At 42.4% G+C, this 13,744-nt stretch overlaps 1 protein-coding gene across 1 annotated transcript in view; it reads left to right on the forward strand.

Moving 5' to 3' along the window:
• Positions 1-13,744, forward strand: part of LOC129746288 (discoidin domain-containing receptor 2) — a 903,668-nt gene that overhangs the window by 224,774 nt on the left and 665,150 nt on the right. The window lies entirely within an intron of this gene.

The following is a 13,744-nucleotide window of genomic DNA, read 5'->3' on the forward strand; positions in this document are numbered from 1 at the left end:
AGGTGCTTTTCCTTTGGAATGGCAAGACTGTTTGGTAAGCTTATTTTTCCCAATAATACCCAATAGATTTTAGCCCCAGTATGCAAAAGTAAATTTTGCTACCCAAGCATATTATTGGGAGGTTCCCTTTGTTTTTATATCTGAGAATAAATAATGCAATAGAACAGATTGGCTTTCGATGCTTCGAAGTGTCGAATTGATCTCTTTGAACAACTAACGGACAAAAAGCACAAAATGTATTTCAATACTTCCCCTTCAAACATCCAATATCTACGCAATGGCTTCTCAGTTCTAAACAAATTATCTCATTGTTAAAATAGAGGACTTTAAAAAATGAGGTATGGGAATTTTTTTTTGTTATCTGAGAATTTGCGGCGGAGGGCATTACTCTGTAAGATACACCGACAAATTGAATTCGCAAGCATGCCGTTCGGGTTTAAAAGTGAACCTGCCTATTTTCAAAGACCTGCTTAATGTTGTGAAATAAGAATAAAATTTCCACAATTTTTCGACCAAATATTTCAAATTGAATATACCTATATCAAACGTTTAAAAAATGTCCACTTTGTCGTCAAAATAGAATCCGTTTATCCGTACTAAAACGCTTCAGCTATACCACTAGGCAATTATCCTGCATCACTGCATAAATCTCTTATCACCGCGTCGCCGACTTGCTGACTTGGTGCTGACAGCTCTCCTAGACAAGTCCCTGACAGACAGACAGACAGCAATAGATACCAACCTACATAAGTTCATAGCAGAGATGACAGCCGGCAAGAAAATGGTGATGAGCCAAATCCGCCGGTCTCGGCACCGAATGATAAAAACAGCCTTGACGATGGCCAGGCTCTTTCTCTCTCTCGTTTCGGTATCATCGTGTCGTCATCCCCATAATGTTTTATTAACTCTGGTGCGATTAAACCTGATATCCTTCGGGGGTCTCTCGCTTTTTTGCACACTATCTTTCGGTCGAATCCATATTTCCGCTTTTCCTCTTTCCCTCAGATTGTCATCCGTCGTTAGTCAGCTAGTTAGTTAGTTAGTTCGCAAGTTGACCTTTTTGTCGTTAGGGGAGCTGCTAGGATGTCCTTTTTTCTCCTCAACAAATCCAACTATGATAGTGTGATGATTTCATATTTCTGGCTCGCTGGTTGCTTGGGTTGCTTGGATTGCTGATTTCGATTCGATGATTAAGTTCTGTCGATACCATCTAACAACCAGCCAAAACCAACCGATTCGATTGCAAATAATTCAACCAACCGAACATGAACTAATAACTTCCAGATAGTTGATTATTGTTCCCTCGTGCTTGTGCGAACCTAGAGTTTACATGGGTACAGTGCACTTACTCGATTGCTTCGATTGGTTTTCGACCCCCACCCGAAAACCAGTGAACCGGAACATCTCCCGGAAATGGTGAGTTTTTCGATCATTATTACTTCCCGGAGCGAACACGTTCCCGCGTCCCTGATGCCTTGATGGCGTGGCAGCCAGCGATGCCAAGTGTCGAACAGTATGTCTTGGTGTTGTGCATATGTGTGTGTTTTTGCTTGATGTGTTACGGTCGCCACTTGCTGTGCGTTTCGAGTTATCACAATGAGCGTGGCCTCCTCTTCTTCTATTTGCAAAATATTGGGAAAATAGTAAATGCTCCTCGAAATATTTATTTGGTGTTAATGTTTTCATACTTTTCCGTACTTTAGTTACTAACAAAATTTATTAGTCTTGGTACCAAACATCCCAACTAGGATTTCCAGATCAGGGGACAACAGCATTCTCTAAATCTTCTTAACAAACATTGTTTGCTCTGTATCCCCAAGTGTCTACGAAGTGTAATCACCAGACAACTAGGGTAACGGACATATTTTGAACCACCATTTCTAGTTCTCTGTTGAAAACGCAGGTTTCAGTGGTGGAATAGAGTTATCAGGTTTGTTCGTTAAGTCCTTAAACAACTACCCATTACATTAGCGGTAGCTATTTGTCACTTTCCACTTCTCATATTCCCTAACCGAGAAAGTACTGATTTCTCGATGAGTACTTTGATACTCTTACCCATAATATCTGGCAACACTGTTGTGTTACCACGAACCCAATTTGAGTAGTCTCGTTTAACCGTGTGATTATGTAAACATTTTTACCGCGTTTATCTTCATTAACTATCATTTGCAATCATCGGTTCTATTGTTCACAATTGCGAATTACATGGTCAAACAAACAAACCAAAACAATGTGTTTTTCGGTTCTTCGGCAAATGTCCTCTGCTGAAGTGTTCGTGATCTTCCGGGACCTATCCGAAACCATAAGTTTAAACATTCTCTTATAAAGCAACTAATCATGAAAAAATTTAGTGCAATATTTTTTGAGCCTGGGCTTCAACTCCTATATTTGGTGAATTATTTCGCAATTAAATAGTTGCTTCATAAGACTGCTCGACAATGAGGTTTATATTGATTTTTCAGTACAAAATATTCAATTGTCCTATACAAGCCTAAAAAAGTTCAAATTTATTAATTTTTGAGAAAATATAAATTGAACCTAAATCAACTCCGTCTATTAGAAATTGCGAATTCTGTTAAATCATTTAAATCTCTAAATTCTCTGTTTTTAAAGGGACCAACTGTCATTCACCAGCCGACTAAAGATCGTTCACTGAACACTCAATGACCTAGAAAATTTGCAACCGGAACATTTCAGCCACCCTCGCTTGGCGGATAAACGGAAGGACCGACTGGACTCTCGCTCGCCCGGTTTATGTTCAGGAAGGAAGACTCAACTCAAAGCACCCGAACAATAGGGTCGAAAGTAGGATGAATCAGTGATTAATTTGTACTTTGTTTAATTAGCGCCCGAGATGCTGAAATTTCGACAATTTAAAAGTCAAAGTAAAAGTTGATTGAAAATTTTGGGAAAGTCAGTGCTTCTAGTATCAATTTTTCAATCGAGAAATCTTATGCCTTAATTTTTCATTGGAACTGAAAAATTGACACACCCTACAGGTGCTATGCGCTAGCTGGTCGGCACAACCCGGCATCAAAATCCCCGAGGGATAGTTCCGGGTCAAATGAAAACTTCCCTCCTCTAATGATCTGTTGACACAATGGCCCCCCGGTTCGGTCAGGAGAGGTTTGAGTTTCGTTCCAGCTGTTCCGGTGTGTTCGTTTTGGTCATCCGGAAATTATCCGGGCGGTGTTTTTCCTTCTTCTTCCTTTACTTACTCACGACGCCCCTATGTTTATATTTTTAACTACCCTCGTAAGCCGTATTCTAGGATATTCTAGGGCGTGTGGATCTGAGTGCGTGGGTGCAGGAGTCAAAATGCAGAAATTTTCGGGGCTGTGGCATTTCGGCAGTCCCGAGCAAATAATGACCGCTGAAAATTTGCAGTCCAAACTTTCGAGGGGCAAGGGAAGAGGGGATGAATTCGGTTTTAATTAGTGCGAAATGGTCGAAACAGAGAGACTGAGTCGTCGAGTAGAGAGGCTGGCCAGCTAGCCTGCTGCGATGAATGACGGTAGGTAATGGATGATGACTACTTTGTTTGGCTGTTTGTTTGTTTGTTGTGTGTGGGAGGAGGTTTTGTTGCAAAACACAAATCGCAATCAGAATTAACCCTTCGGGTCGAGAACTCAGTAGTGCATTGAGTGAATCGTATAGGGGCTCTCGGAAACTGTGTTGCAATTTGCAGATTTGAGCCGAATAATGCAGGTTATTGTTTCTGTGGAAAATGCGATGAGATGATTGATGCATACTTTTGTGAAATGTTCGTTGGGAAAGTAGTTCATCTACTAAGAACTAAACAAAAGTAATCAAATAAGCTGTGAAGGCAATGTCAACTCATGAAAATTTTATAGAATGATTAGAGTTTCAAGCAACGTTTAAAGTTTTTAAGATTCACAAAAACAAACAATTAAAATTCAAGCCAAAAAAAAATCTAGAGTGAATTCAATGCCTCTGTAAAGCATTTCTGTGCTTGAACTAAATCAAAAATAAATAGTTTTCAAAGGAGTAAACACACCAGGCGAATAAGCATACGAGTGAGCATTTTGCTCTTTCAAGCGAACCGATTTTGGTATACATACATGAATCGTTACACTGAAAATAAAGTAAACGAAGGAAAAGTTTTCATGAACTAATTCGAATAATAAAAGTAGGGGAGATAAGGACATATCTTACTTACTTACTTGAAGTTCCCACACCGATCCTCCAGTACAGAGGGCCGTGGTAAAAGACCTCCACTGTTGACGATCCGGGGCCAGCGTCTTCACTCGGTCCCAGTCAATACTCTCGTTGACAGTTCGTATTTCGGCGGCTAGGCTGGGCCACCCCGAGTTTCTGGGTCTGCCTCTTCTTCGATGTCCTTCTGGATTTCATTCAAGCGCCTCTCTACAAATCTCGTCACTTCTCTTCGCAGCGTGTGTCCAAAACATCTTCACTTACCTTACCAAATCTCGATTTCTAGCGCCGTTCGATGACACCGGCTATGTAGTTCCTCATTTGAGAACCAGCTGCTATGCCACCAAGCGCGGATAATATTCCGCAGGCAGCGGTTTACAAATACTGGTAGTTTTCGCGTCGTCACCGCATATGTGCACCAAGTTTCGCCCTTGTACAACAATACGGATTTGACGTTGGAGTTGAAGATTCGGATTTTCGTTAGAAGAGAGATCTGACGTGACCGCCAGATGTTTTGGAGACTCGCGAACGCAAATCGAGCTTTTCTGATCCGGGTATTGATGTTTTTCTTGGTACCACCTTCAGGCGTTATCTGACTACCAAGATACTGGAAGCACTCTACTTACTCTACCTGTTGCCCAGCTACCATGAAACTGGAGGGATTTCCTGTGTTGAGATCCATCGACTTGGTCTTTCCGACATTGATTTTGAGACCTGCTGCCTTGGAGCTTTCGATGAGGTCGCCGAGATTGCTCTGCATATCCGGTTGTGTTTGGGAGAGCAGAACAATATCGTCAGCCAGGTCAAGATCGTTCAGTTGCTCCATTGTTGAAGGATTCCACGGCAATCCTCGGTTTGGTGCACAGTCGATCGATCCAGCCAGAATCTCATCCATTACGATTAGAAAAAGTAGCGGTGATGAGATACATCCCTGTCTCACTCCAGCAGTTACCGGGATTGGATCGGACAAGACACCATCGTGCAAGACTTTGGACGCAAATGCCTCGTACTGTGAGATGAGATTGACTAGTTTCTCTGGTACTCCTTTTCGCCTTAGAGCCGCTCAGATGTTTTCATGGTTAAGTCGGTCGAATGCTTTTTCGAAATCAACGAACACCAGCAGGAAGAGTCCTTGAATTCGTTGATTGCTCCAGTATTATTCGTAGCGTTGTGATGTGGTCCACACATGATCGTCCGGATCGGAATCCAGCTTGTTGCCATCGGAGGTTAGCGTCAATTTTCTCCTGGATCCTGTTCAGGATCACTTTGCAGAGTACTTTGAGGGTTGTACAGATCAAAGTTATGCCACGCCAGCTACCGCACTCGGTCTGGTCTCCTTTCTCCTAGACCTTTACAAGGATACCCTGCATCCAGTCGGCCGGGAATGTTTGCAGTATCCCAAATATCAGCGAAAAGACGGTGCAACATTTGTGCTGACAAGGCAGGGTCGGCTTTCAGCATTCCAGCAGGCGCATTGTAGGATTTTATGTCTTTGATTGCCGCTTCTATTTCAGCCAGCGAGGGGGCTTCCGAGTTCACGCTATTTATGCGACTTACTGTTGGCGCCTCGAGCTGCGGGTTCTGTTGGCCATCACTATTCGTGACTCGGAAGAGTTGTTCGAAGTGTTCAGCCATCGTTTCAGATGATCTGTTCGATCGGTCAATAACTGACCTACTCGGTCTTTTAGCGACATTCTTGCATTAGTCCTTGCTCCACTAAGGTGGCGAGAAATGTCATAAAGTAATTGGATATCTTCATTGGCGGCGGCTCTTTCTCCCTCTTCTGCTATGGAGTTTGTCCAGGCTCTCTTGTCCCATCTACAAGCTCGTTAACTGCCTTTTCCAGCTCCTCATATTGTAAGCGGGCGGCTGCTTCGGCTGACCTGGTACATGCCTGCTAAATTCCGACTTTCGCCTTTCTCCGATCATCGATCATCCTCCAGTTTTCATCCGACATCCATTAACTTCTTCTTCCACAAACTTTACCGAAAGTACCATGGCTCGTCGTGATAAAGCCATTCTTGATTCCACACCACTGTTCTTCGACTGTTCCGTTTGTCGGCAATTCCGAGCCTCGGGATTCAAGCTGTTCAACGTATGCCTTTTTCACCTCTGGATTCTCCAACAGGCGGACATCGTATCGACAACCGACTTTCTTCTCTTGCCGCTGGACAAGCGCAACTCTCAGTCGTATCTCGCCAAGAACGAGGTGATGGCCAGATGCAACGTCTGCGCTTCGTTTGTTGCGGACATCAAGAAGGCTCCTTCTCCATTTTCGGCTGATGGAGATGTGGTCAATTATAATCGCAAGCAGAACGTTAATATTCATTGAGGACTGATTTTTAACTAAAATTACTTTGGAGAAAATTGTGATACACTGTATCATCCTCTTTAAATTGGTACAAGGATTAGAAACTCTTTTTTCTCATCACCCAATCAGAGATTTATATTTGTCCTTTCGCCAGGATACAATTTTAAGAAAACAATCTTCGGCCATTAATGAGAATCACCGAATAAGACACAATTCTACAACCTCCTAGCGGATTGCGGCCAAAACAAGAACAACTTTAGCGAGGCAAAGATTAACACGATAAGAAAAAAAAACCAAACGTAAACGGACGTGTGTATGTAGAACTCAATTTTGGCTGGAAGTCCGCTGATCCCAACTCAACAGTTTGTTCTCCTTTGCCGGAAAAGCCGAAGAAAATCCTCGCTCTCAACAATGCACACACTCTACCCCGGCTTAACCTTCCCTCAATCAGACGACGACGCTGGTGAAGTGGCTTCTGTTCTGGTTCCGTTTGTGCGTGCCATGACCTTAATCTTTTAAATACATTTTCATGTAAAATTTTGTACGTCTCCTTGTCGGGAAGCTTTGATGATGGTTTTTGCTGTTCGACTCACCTTTTCGTTCGTTTTTCTGAAGCTGTTTGCCAAATAACGGGAGAACGTTGAAATCCCCACCTAAGGGAAGGATGTTGGGATCAGTTTTTATTTTAAGTAGACCCACAAAAATCATATGTAGGGAAAGAGGAGTCTTTCGTAAGGAGAAGCGGGACAACAAGCAAAAAGCTTCTCTCCCCACCCTATGCTAAGAATTGTTTTTCTTTTGTTTTGCTCCCGGTAGAGATTGAAAATGTCAACTTTAATGGAAGCTTCTGTCTTTGTCGTTTTTCATCTTCCTCGAGCGGCCATGCATGTAAAAACAGGGTGAAGTGAATAGCGATGCGGAGCTTTTTACTCGGTGTGCTAAGTTCTGTGTTGTGAAATAAGAGCCTCCCCGGTCTCTAGGGCATTCGAAGGTTAATCTGAATGTTTGAATTTTTGTTTCAGGGAAAACCAAACAATTGGTTGTACTGTATCTAAATACTTCTCGCGTTTTATGTTTTTAAAATATGATTTTTTTAAAGAATTGAAATTGTTTAACATAGGTTTGGTTGTCCACGGTTGTTGAGAAAAAGTATTGGAAAAATTTAAGGTGTTTAAAAATTAGAACTAAAATTTTGTCTTTCCCGAATTTATGAAATTTATATAATATTGAATTTATAAAACATTGTCAGTAATTAGAAGGTAAGGAAATTTTGACAATCAAGATAGGATGAAAAGGAAAAAATACTAAAAAAAATGAAATTTTTCTGTGATCTCTGAAACATCTCTGGACTATCATTCGAGCCAAAAGGAACGCTTATAATCTTGTTTTTTTCAGATTCTTAAGAAAAACTGTATTTGCAATAGAAAAAGGTTATAACATTCTTATAACAATCGTATGGCACTCCTATTTGCTTGCTTACGGGCGAGCTCCTCGTGGCCAAACTTCTTGTGAAATATTTTGTAACCAGTGCGTTGTGTGAGAAGACCAAGACCAACAGAGAAACGCATAGATGGATAGCCATAGGCGGGCTTCCAAAAAGGCGCAATGGGGCGGAATTCCAGGATGGAGCCGAAAGTCCGGATCCGGGGCAATGGCCGACAGCTCATGCGATCACTCCACAAAGAACAACCAAACGATACGGTACTGTGTTCTCATAAGTGTACACGTAGTGGCTAGCACATTGTAACCAGGTGAGAAGTGATCGCTGCCCCGGAATCCATAGAACCATGGACCTGCCCATCGGAATAAAAATCTAATCCGCTCGTATTTTGTCCCATTGCGCCAACAGGACCCCTTTTTGTTTACCGAATGGTTATTTTGGAGTTCGGAGGACGTGAGGCGTTACAAATCCGGAGGCAAACCTACTGCTACACAAGGCAAGCCCCGGTAAGAACGGACGCCGTGGGGTGCGAAGGTTGCAGAACGTCCGGGTTGGCGAAGAAGAAGTCGAGCCGATCATCGATCGAACAACCTAACCCGCGCCGCTGTGTAGTCCGGAGAGGAGAGCGGAAGTGAGGAAGGTACGAAGTCAGCTGCCCAAGGTGTCCCTATCAGCTTCAACCAAGGTAGGACTGGGAAATCCCTGAAATCATCGTTGGTTAAAAGTGCGGGTAGAGAAACCATCTTGTCGACATACATCAAAATAAACGGGAAAGTTCGTTTCTGCGAAGCATTGTGTTTTCTTGTGCAAGCTAGAACGCGGGTAGCCGACCTTGAGGGGGGTTCTCATAGGTGCTGGGCAGGCCAACCAACCCACAGGTTATAATTTAAAGCCAAAGACCCCGTAACCTCATCCAGGATTTTACATTTTTACGTCACGAGCATCTGTCGCCATGGCCCTGAAGCACTGGTTTTCGTTTGCCTAGATTTGCCTAAGAATCATTTAACTGGAACTTGTACGGCAGATTTTCCTCACGTATTCACCCAGGTCAGAAAGCTTCTCTTCTATCCGCAGAACGAGCCAGGGCGTACACCTAAAAATCCAGTGCCTATTTGGCAAATCTGTATGTCAATAAATGCACTGAAAAGTGTACTGTACCAAAAAAGATGTGATTGGAAAAGAACTACTGGCACGAAGACTCGAGCTTCCAAGCAAAATGATGTCGGACCACTCCATTTAAGCGAAACAAGAAAATCATTCTATGGGATTTTCATCCCATTGGATAATTCATCTAAAAAAAAATATTGAGAATCGAACTCACTGCAACATATCATCTCGGCTTGCCAGTTCGATATCTTACCCAGTGCACCATCTGAGTCGGTTAGCAATGAAAAGTTCTCGTTCACATTGATGCGATCAGGGGAAAAATTTGCTAACCTAGAGCGAAAAAAGCGGGGGAAAAAGGTAAATTGAGTTCCCTCGCTAGCAATTTGCAAATGAACCAGTTTCCTTGATGTAGTTTTTTAAGATGTTTTCTCAATAAAGTTACAAAAAATTGTTGAAAGTTGATTAACACTGTAAGAATCTTGTGTTCTTTTAAGTGATGATCATTTTCAATAATTTTGGAGCTATTTAGGAAAAGCTTTCATTTGACAAGTTTATTCAATGTTTAGTACTCAGAAGGTTCATTTGAAACACAAACCAGAATGTTTTGACTAACGTCGGAGGACAGCAAAACAGATTCTTGAGTAACTCAATCCAACTCTTATGCTAAATGAACAAAACCAACTTTATCAAAACGGCAGCTTTTCGTTTATCGCAAATGGAAAGAGAAAAGTGCAATACAACAAGAAGTTTCCCATCTCATGAAAATTAAACCCTCCCGGAAAGATACGGCCCCATACTTCTTCCGACTTTCTGCTAGTCTATACAGAAGGTAAAGTTCGGTTAAAATTTACACCTTTTCTCCTGACTCGGTCATCCGAGCCAGCAGAACTGCCTCAGGTGAGCGGAATCGATATCGTTGGGAGCCTATGTTTCCATAGACAAGTTAAAGGAACAGATGGGGTCGATGAGGGGTTAAAATTTAATCCTACCTACAGACAGATGGGTTCTCTCCAATCAATGATGTACAGGTGCATGTTTTTCTTCCAATTTAGTTACCATAGTAAGTTAATCGATTATAGTTTGTGGAAGCTGCTGCTAAATTTACTTACACCCCGGGCTAGACTTAAGCAGATTGTGGTTCTGTGATTACTTATTGCATCTGTCGGGTATCGATTTCATGTCTGTATTTAGCTCGTTGTATGGCAATGGATCAAGTGGGGTTAAAGTTGAGACCGCCACCGATAGGAGTCAGCCATCTACATTTCAAGAGAGATTTTGTTTTGTGTGAACGGAATGCTGATTACGGCTATAACGTGATTATATTGATGTTAAATTTGAATCATTTTAACATTGGTATTAAATTGAAGCAAAATAGGACTCTTTAATACCGTTTGGATTAAAAAAGTACCCTACTGTTTTCCAGCAAATAGTGAAAAAGACAATTTTAAGCAGTTGAAGTCTTTATTTAAATCATATTAAAATTATTTTTAAAGCTTTGAATCAATTCTCTCCTAATAGTTGAAATTGAGGAACGCAAAAACAACATCCTTCGGGTATTTCGTTTCCGCTTAGCGGAAATTCCACAACTGTTTGGCAACCAGTCTCTCATTAAATCCCCAATTTAGCGTGTGGGAAAATTAAGGTCAGTGTAATTAGTCCCGCACCTGAGTCGGGTGACCCACATTTTTCCCTTCTCATCTGGGATCCAGCCCCGAAATGTTTACGGAACCCCGGATTCTGGTTGTTGTTTGGACCATGGCGGTACAAAATGGAAACAAAAAAATTACATACAACAGAAACCCGTCCACAAGCTCAGTTGGGTTCGTTTAATTTTCATCATTAGGACATTAGAACCGATTTGGTTGAGGCACATTTTGGGCACAAACAATGCAAATTGTATTTTTCACCTAGGCCGGGACACCGACTGACCAACCGGACAAATGACAGCGCCATCATCGTAGTAGCCGGGGATTTCGGTGCGTGTGCTATCATTGGCATTTGTTTAGCTACCGGTAGGTGATGAGCGATGATGGTGATCATCATGACGGGCTTTGATGGTGGTTGTTTGGGTGTTCCATCTGTTAGAATGTGTGTCCGTGTGAGGCTTCGCCCCTTTTAAATTGTTGGCGTTCATCGGTTTCTATCAACATTTGATGGTGACAAATATTTAAAATGGCGGTGTTTGCCATTTTGTCATTATGTAAGCACAAATTGTACGGACAGGGTGGAGTGACGGTAATTTTAGTGAGATTTATATAGTAGTTGTTGTCAAAAACAATACTGTTATTGGGTTTTTTTGTTTACATTATTGGACAAGTATCTCATAATGATTTTTTTGTGTGGAAAATTTTTAATTCATTAAGTGATCGACTCTTACCGGGAAAATGTAATTATTTTGGATCGAAAAGAGCACAGGAGACTTACAATGTTTTTTTCTCTTTTTCTTCCAGGTACAATGCACTCCGGTTAAACAACAGCGACTTTCAATCAATTGTACATCTTGTTGAGAGTACGACAGGCTAAATTATTGGTAACTAGACATGATATTCAACAAACAACCCCTGCGGCAACAATCACATAATAATCTTCTCTACCATGTACAAATTAATTTGTGAAATCTTTTAACGATTTGCGGTCATTGACCGCATTTATAGGTTTTTTGGACTAATACTCAGACGATTCTCAGCTAAATCGTAGTCATATACAAACGACTTTTACCAATGATGAAAGCGTCCCTATTCCATATCCACTTTTAGTGTACCCAGTGGATTTTACCTTACTTAGTTTTGTAGTTTCACTCGTAGGATGGAACGTATCATAAATTCCTACTGGGTTTGTCCGGAAAGTAATAGGACTGATTGTTTTCCGCCGCGCCTGTACTTCGGAGCGTGCTCGCGTCGACTGGATTAGGTAGAGGGCCTTCCTAGCTATCATACCAGCGGCTGTTCGGTTGTCTCTTAGCAACGGGAGAACCAGAAGAGCCAATTTCGCGCGACGTGTATCTGTGAGTTGTGCAAGCCGAAAATGCAGCGTTCGATAGACCAGAGGTATGCAAAATTCTGTGTGAAACTCGGTAAATCTGCAACATAGACGTTTGAAATGACCAAGCAGGCTTACCAACATGTTACTTTAGCAAGAATTGGTGTGTTTCGCTGGCACCAAGCCATTTCGCTGGGCCGGGAGGAGGTCTGCGATGAAGACACACATCGCGCATTGTCGGTGTTTGTCGAAATCGAAGGTCTTCCAGCACGGCCTGCATCGCAGACCTATTCTCGGCCCAGCGAATTGGCATGGTGCCAGCGAAACACACCAATTCTTGCTAAAGTAACATCTTGGTAAGCCTGCTGGATCATTTCAAACGGCTCTGTTGCAGATTTACCGAGTTTCACACAGAATTTCACGTTCCTCTGGTCTAACGAACGCTGCATTTTCGGCTTGCACCACTCACAGAAACACATCGCCCGAAAATTGCTCTCCTGGTTCTCCCGTTGCTAGTAGACAATCGAATAGCCGCTAGTTCGATAGCTAGGAACGCCCTCCACCTAATCCAGGCAACGCGAACACGCTTCGAAGTACAGTCGCGGTGGAAAACAATCAGTCCTAACACTTTCCGGATAAAGCCTGTATTTCAGTGACTGTCTCAATCCGGCTCGAAGGACCGTTCTTTAGCTTACAAGACGTACGTTTGTACGTCTCGGTGGTCGAGTGGTTAGCGTGGTAAGATGGTAATCGCTGGTCCACTGATGGCATGGGTTCGATTCCCATCTCGGTACTGGGTGTTAAATGTTAATCTTAAGTTGTCCACGTCATTTATTCAGTCTGTAAAGCCTAAATCGGCTAAGACGGTGTATGTCTTTAAAAAAAAAAAAGACAGCTGCTGGAGTACCTCATTTACCCACCCATATCTCAGTCCGTTGAGTTCAAGTCGGCTGAGCTAAAAATCGTGAGTTCAAGCCCATCCTAGATGACAGTTCCTCCGGAGAGGTTAGTTTTGAATTACATCCAAATGTTTAAACGCGCCAAGTCCTGCCCAGCTGGCACCTGTTTGTATTTTTAGACTGTTTTTAATTGTGACATCCAAGTTTTCCATATAGTCTAGCTTTTGAATTAGAAAGCTTTTTGCTAGTAAGGTGTTCCCATTTAAACATTCAAAAATGATTTCGAACAGCAATTGGCTTCGTTCAAATTTGATCGATTGATTAAGCGGGATAAAACCGAATAAAATTGCGAACAAACTTTTCAGTCATCATTATTTCCCGGACAAGAGCTGAAACGCATTCGTTAGCGGCTCCAGCAGAGTCCGTTAAATTATTCCCGGAGAAACATCGATCAAGCCTAACCACAACGGCAACTGTCATCCAATCAAACCATAACGACACGGCACACGGTTCACAGGTTGTTTCTTTCGGCACCCAAAGGCCTACATACCAATCCGGTAATCCGGCGCGCGAACCGGTGCTGACACCTAAATTATCCATACACCCCCTGGCGGGAGTTGACAGTCGGTCTTCGACTGCAATCAAAAGGCGATTTAAAATGTCCGATCTACTCACCTTTGGAATGAGAGACGACCGGCGACCGACGACGATGGTCTTACCTTTTCTAGCGCTTTGGTAATTCCTTGTGTACAGGAATCGAAGAAGGCTTTGCTGGAACCCTGCTAAACGAACTTGCAGGGGTGGGTTGAGAGGTGGCGGCCGATTAAATTC

The sequence above is a fragment of the Uranotaenia lowii genome, chromosome 2 (genome assembly GCF_029784155.1).
Source record: "Uranotaenia lowii strain MFRU-FL chromosome 2, ASM2978415v1, whole genome shotgun sequence".
Taxonomy (NCBI): domain Eukaryota; kingdom Metazoa; phylum Arthropoda; class Insecta; order Diptera; family Culicidae; genus Uranotaenia; species Uranotaenia lowii.